This window comes from Triticum dicoccoides, chromosome 7B (assembly GCF_002162155.2).
Source record: "Triticum dicoccoides isolate Atlit2015 ecotype Zavitan chromosome 7B, WEW_v2.0, whole genome shotgun sequence".
NCBI lineage: Eukaryota > Viridiplantae > Streptophyta > Magnoliopsida > Poales > Poaceae > Triticum > Triticum dicoccoides.
In genome coordinates this window covers 431,931,039-431,937,924 of record NC_041393.1, presented here as the reverse complement: position 1 = coordinate 431,937,924, position 6,886 = coordinate 431,931,039, and positions in this window count along the sequence as shown.

Here is a 6,886-nt window from a genome sequence, read left to right as displayed (position 1 = left end):
TCCGCTCCCCACTCAAGCCGGACACAGTTCGGACGAGAGTCTCCTAATAGGGAGAGAGATTTTAATGATTTTAGCACATCACCCAAGGGCGAGTGCTTAAAGATATCCACGGAGCTAAACTCCATGATCGGCGCCAGTTAGATCCGATGGGCACGGGCGCACACGGTTCGGAGCCTACGGCCGAAGACAAGTCTAAGGATCCGATAACATAGACCTCATTGGAAGTGGGATATGTGTTCGGCTCTATCGCCGTTGAGTGTGCGGCCTCCGTGGCGGGGTCCATCCTCCCGTCCTCGGATGGCATGATCTGTACTGGATTTAAAGCCATTGCAGCTGCAGGTGTGATCTCCTGAACACCGTCCGACGACAGATCTAGGTCATGCTCGTGCGACTGTAGGGTGCACCTGTCACGGGCTCGAATCCATCGAAGATCAAGTCTCCGCGGATGTCGACGGTGTAATTCAGGCTTCCAAACCTGACCTGATGGCCAGGGGCATAGCTATTGATCTGCTCCAGATGGCCAAGCGAGTTGGCCCGCAGTGTGAAGCCGCCGAATATAAAGATCTATCCAGGGAGGAAAACCAAACCCTGGACCGCATCGCTGTAGATGATCGAAGGGGTCATCAAGCCTTATGGTGACGACACAGTGGAACTCTCAATGAAAGCACCAATGTCGGTGTCAAAACCGGCAGATCTCAGGTAGGGGGTCCCGAACTGTGCATCTAAGGCTAATGGTATCAGGAGGCGGGGGACACAATGTTTAGCCAGGTTCGGGCCCTCTCTATGGAGGTAATACCCTACTTCCTGCTTGATTGATCTTGATGATATGAGTATTACAAGAGTTGATCTACCACGAGATCGTAGAGGCTAAACCCTAGAAGCTAGCCTATGATTCTGATTGTTCTTGTCCTACGGACTAAACCCCCCAGTTTATATAGATACCGGAGGCGGCTAGGGTTACGCAGAGTCGGTTACAGAGAAGGAAATCTACATATCCGAATCGCCAAGCTTTCCTTCCATGCAAAGAACAGTCCCAGCCGGACACGGGACGAAGTCTTCAATCTTGTATCTTCATATTCCAATAGTCCGGCATAAGCATATAGTCCGGCTGTCCGAGGGCCCCCTAATCCTAGATTCCCTCACCCATTTACAGTTTGTTAAAAGTACAGCCCATTTTCTAGCTAGGACAACCATTAATAATTTCAACCAACCGTTCAAGACAGAATTCAATAAAATTTCCCACATTTTGATGGGATCCGAAATATTTTTATCCCGAAATTTCTAGTCAGATTAAATATAAATTTGTATTACGTAAAAATCCAACAAAACATTGCGTGCGCAAAAATTAAAAATTAAGATTTTCAAAATTCAAAAATAATATTTTATAAACTAATTGTTTGGTGCATTTTTTATAGTTATTGCCCAGTTTTTATAATTACATCCCATTTATTATTTTTAAAGACCATTTTCCTGTTAAGCCTAATGCATCCCTCCTAGGAAAGATTTGCAGCCCAGCGGGGCGGAGAATAAAAAGTTGACCTTGCCTGGGTATTCCTCAAAAAACGTATAGCTGGGCTAGCCATTTTCACCTTGAAAAAAATTAATATCTGGCTGGATATCTGGCTTGGGCTAGACGGGCCACAGCCCGCCCAGTTATACCCTGCTCTCCTCTGAACAACAATGAAAACATCGCTCAAGAAAAACTCTACAGTGCTCACGCCTCAAAAACACAAATACTGCTCGAGCTGCTTGGTCCCAGCTATCGGCCGCACCTTGTGCAATTCTCTCATTTATATTGACTACATAGGTTGACAATGGTGTGGGATCGTGATGTTAGGAAACTAGGAGGAAGCAAAAAAATATAGTTGTACATATAAGGAGGCACTTGCGTAGGTACGTCTATGGCCCTAGTGGGTCCCTACTGTCATCCAGTCAAAATAAAGTCATCTCCTGAATCCTCATGTTCGTTGACCATGTTAACAATGCTCGGTGCCACGGCGAGCGCAACAACTCGAAGGATGACGGAGAGGGCCTCGTGGGCCCTATGGATGGCCTGATACAGCGCCCGCTGCTCATTCAGGAAGCCAGGATCATCGGACACCTATAGCACCTTCGAGAGACTGAGACGTCATGAAACGGTAAGGCCGCGCTTGGGAGCTCTTGTTTATTTCACACATGTATTAAGATACAAGTGTAATTTACTCGTCATCGGAAACAATGCGTAAAATACATGTGTAATGAAACCGAGGGCCCGAGGTCTGTAAGTAAAACCAGCGGGTTACACGTGTAATTTGTGAGACCAGTGTGTATTTTACTAGTCGAAATCGACCAACCAAGTGCTTCGCCTGAGACCATCTGCTTTTATTTACAAGCGTCAGTTTTACAAGCAGTTTTGGTTGGAAAACGATGATCCAATCACAGCCTAAGATGATGAGTTGGTCGGAAGGTCATATGGTTTCACGTCTAACCTACCCGACTTGTCGTATAGGCTATGAATGAAACATAAGACGATGAACTTCTTAAGCATGAAAACAACAGAAGAGGATGATCTTCTTAACAAAAAAATCACTGGCATTAGATCGACATGCAAAACAATATGAAGCATTATTCTCAGGAGGCATGGTGAATAGCTCATGATGCCGCATGCCACAACATTCCAAGCTTAACTTTGCAATCAAACACAAGGCCTGGCATTACATAGACAATATTCAGAACAAACTCTTAAAATACCGTACATAAGTCAACATTCAGGTGACTATACATCTCACCAGAGTAACTATTTACTTCTAAACTGAACACAGGAATTGGAAAAAAAGATCGACGTTGCTCATAGCAAAGGGCGTCCCACTCAAAAATATCAAATGCATGTCTTCTGGCTAACATCAATGAGCAAATTTTGACAAGGTTTTCCAATTCTAATATATTAAACTAATGTCTTCTTGCTAACATCAATGATTAAACTTTGACAAGATTTTCCCATTCAAAATATGTAATGCCTATGATCGTGGAGTCCTATCATGGCTTCTTGTACTTGTTTGGGCACTTTTTGCCCATTGCACTCCACGTGTTGTAGAGTTTCCTATGCTCTCTGTAGACTAGTCACGTCACCAGCGTGTACTACTACTCTATAAAGCTTCTCGGTCATTCCTTCTGTAATGTAGCACAAACAGTGACTGCTTCTTTCTGCAAAGTGGAACGACCAACATGACCCAGTAGTGCAGCAGTTTTCCTTGGACACATTGGCTCCTTTTGTGCATTCAACTAAAATCAAAGTCGGAATAAAACTGAGCTTTAATTTTGATATCCCTGCAAGCAACAATAGGTATAAGGGAAACAATTACTGAGAAATAATGGTTGATGACTTGTACTCCCAGAAGAAAAGCATCTACTGATCTACCTTATCTTAATGGGAAACAAAGCAGGAGAGTAGCAATTCTCCATTAGTGTGATTCATTCATATGGACTGAGACATTATCTTAACAATGCCTTGTTTCAACATGTATAAAGAACGACAAAGCAGAAAAGTACCATTCCTAAAACAATGCGACTGATTCATTTTAACAGAGACATTATCTTAACAATACCTTGGTTAAACATGTAGAAAGAACTACAAAGCAGGATAGTACCATTCCAAAAACAATGCGATTGATTCATTTTAATAGAGGAAAGAAAGGAATCAATTACTGGCCAATAAAGGAGGATCAAACATGCGGCCACAAAAATGGTAATCCCGTCAATCCCTAACAAGTGTTGCAGTTTTGAACTAAGATTCAGTAGTTAATTAATTCTGAGAGTGGCATTGATTAATTTTACCAGCGGCATTAGATTGACAAAAAGCATAAGCAGTTCCAGGGGAGAGTGGGCACAACAACAACATGTGCTTCCATCTACTTATAAAGGGGGTGACGAAGAGTTTTGTTGTAACAATGAAACAAGCATCATATCTGGGTTGGAACAATTTTTGCTCACTTAATGGTAAAAGACAGCAGTTCAATAGCTTCAATTCAACATTTATCCAAAACAATACCAATACAAGTAGCACAACATTTCAAAGCACACTACACCATCATGTGGATGAAAGTCGGTGCTGACCTTTCTTGACAAAGATTTGAAACAACTCGAGAGGACAATTTGAATGAAATCCCAACACATATATGAAAATCCGATCTCCTTTTGTGCAGTTCCACCAAAATTAAGCGAAGTCGCCGGTGTGACATTCAATTTGAACTGCACAAATCACTCTTAAAACATAAGTGTTTCGCGTAGCGAAGCAAAATGTCGCAATAGCAACAACTTGAATAGATATCCCTGTTTTAACAGAGGCAAAACAAGAATCAATTACTGGCAAATAAAGGAGGATGAAACATGCGACCACAAAAATGGTAATTCCGCCAATCCCTTACAAGTGTTGCAGTTTTAAACTAAGATTCAGTAGTTAATTCTGCGAGTGGCATTACTTAACTTTACCAGCGGCATTAGATGAACAAAAAGCATAAACAGTTCCAGGGGAGAGTGGGCGCAACTACACCATGTGTTTCCATCTACTTATAAAGGGGGTGATGCAGAGTTTTGTGTAAGAAAGCAACAAACATCATGTCTGGGTTGGAAGAATTTTTCCTCACTTAATGGTAAAAGACAGCAGTTCAATAACTTCAGTTCAACATTTATCCAAAATAGTACCATAACAAGTAGCACAACATCTCAAAGCACAATGCACCATCATGTCGATGAGACCAAGATTTGAAACAACTCGCCACGAAGACTGGAAACAAATCTCGATCTCCTTTTGTGCAGTTCCACCAAAAGTAAGCAAAGTCATCGGTGTGACATTCAAGTTGAACTACACAAAACACTCTTAAAACATAAGTGTTTTGCGTAGCGAAGCAAAATGTCGCAATACCAACAACTTGAATAGATATCCCTGTTTTAATAGAGGCAAAAAAGGAATCAATTACTGGCAAATAAAGGAGGATGAAACATGCGGCCAAAAAAATGGTAATTCCGCCAATCCCTAACAAGTGTTGCAGTTTTGAACTAAGATTCAGTAGTTAATTCTACGAGTGGCATTGCTTAGTTTTACCAGTAGCATTAGATTAAAAAAAGCATAAACAGTTCCAGGGGAGAGTGTGCGCAACAACACCATGTGCTTCCATCTAATTATAAAGGGGGTGATGCAGAGTTTTGTGTAAGAAAGCAACAAGCATCATGTCTGGGTTGGAACAATTTTTGCTCACTTAATGGTAAAATACAGCATTTCAATAGCTTCAATTCAACATTTATCCAAAACAGTACCAAAACAAGTAGCACAACATCTCAAAGCACACTGCACCATCATGTGGATGAGACCAAGATTTGACACAACTCGCAAGGAAGATTAGAAGCAAATCTCGATCTCCTTTTGTGCAGTTCCACCAAAATAAGCAAAGTCGTTGGTGTGACATTCAAGTTGAACTGCACAAAACACTCTTAAAACATAAGTGTTTCGCGTAGCAAATAAAAATGTCGCAATAGCAACAAGTTGAATAGATACCCCTGTTTTAACAGAGGCAAAAAAGGAAACAATTACTTGCCGATAAAGGAGGATGAAACAAATGATGACAAAAAGAAGCATCTAACTAATCTTGATGGAAAACAAAGTAGGATAGTAGCATTTCTAAAACGGTTGCATTGATTCATATTAATAGAGACATTCTCTTAAAACAACATTCGTTAAAAAATGTAATTTACTTTTAACAATGACATTGCTTCAATTTTCCAGCGGCATTCTTAGATTAACAACAGCAAAATAGTTGTATGGGACATGGGACATGGGACATGCCAGCACCATGTGCGTCCACACGTATAAATGGGTGATATGTAGCCAAGCAACATATCTGCGTTGGTCCAATATTTGTTCTCTTTGAACCTTTTTCCTATGTGAGGGTAGAAAATCTAGTCCTGCACAAACTACCTGACCCCCTAGTTTTGGGTTACCCCCTTTTTTCCTTTTCGACCAACAAAGTGGCTGGATAGCCAGTCTATACTACTTTCCCTCCCTCCTTTCCTCATTGAACCACGTCCTAGATTCATGATCCACCCCACCACACCCTTCTTTCCTCTTTGAACCAAGACCTAGATTCGACTATAAAATCGAAAAAGATCCGCATGCTACTAGAGCAATGACGGTTTCAAAGAAACTTATACCTTAGGGTCATCGGGATGTGGCAAGGCGTGCGGCGGGAGGCCGGATCTGCCCACACTACATACGGCAGCGAGGAAGAAGGGGTCGGTGGCCCTCCCGCACAGGCACTTGGTGAAAGAGAACAGCACAGCCGGCAGTGGATTGCCTCCCTCGCCGAAGGCGATAGAGTGAACATTGCACCTCCCCCCCTTCCCGGTGTGACGGGATCCGGACGCCTCACCAGCTGTGAGGGGGGAGAGAGACAAGAGGTCAACGCAGTCTTGTTTAGATACGGTGAAGAGGGTGAGAGACTGTGAATATAGCAGACCCTAACAAAGGAACTTTGAGCCTCCAACGTTTATATATATATATATATATATATATATATATATATATAGTAACTTTGTAGGACAAATGTTTCCTACAAGCAGTGGTAGTTACCACCATTTGCGTTTTGTATGTTGTATGTAGTATCTGTCAAAACCGAGAGTATGTACGTGTAGTATGTAATATATAACAATGATTAGGTAGTATATATACAAATTTTTAGGTAGTATGCACCATTTTTTGAGTATGCTCTTTTTTACGTACAAATATGTACGTATTTCACAAATATAACAAAAACTATGGGCTCATATGCAATTTTTTCATGTAACTTGTTTTGAAATATCTTAGATATAGTATACGTACATATTTAAAATAATAAAATAGTATATATAGTACCAC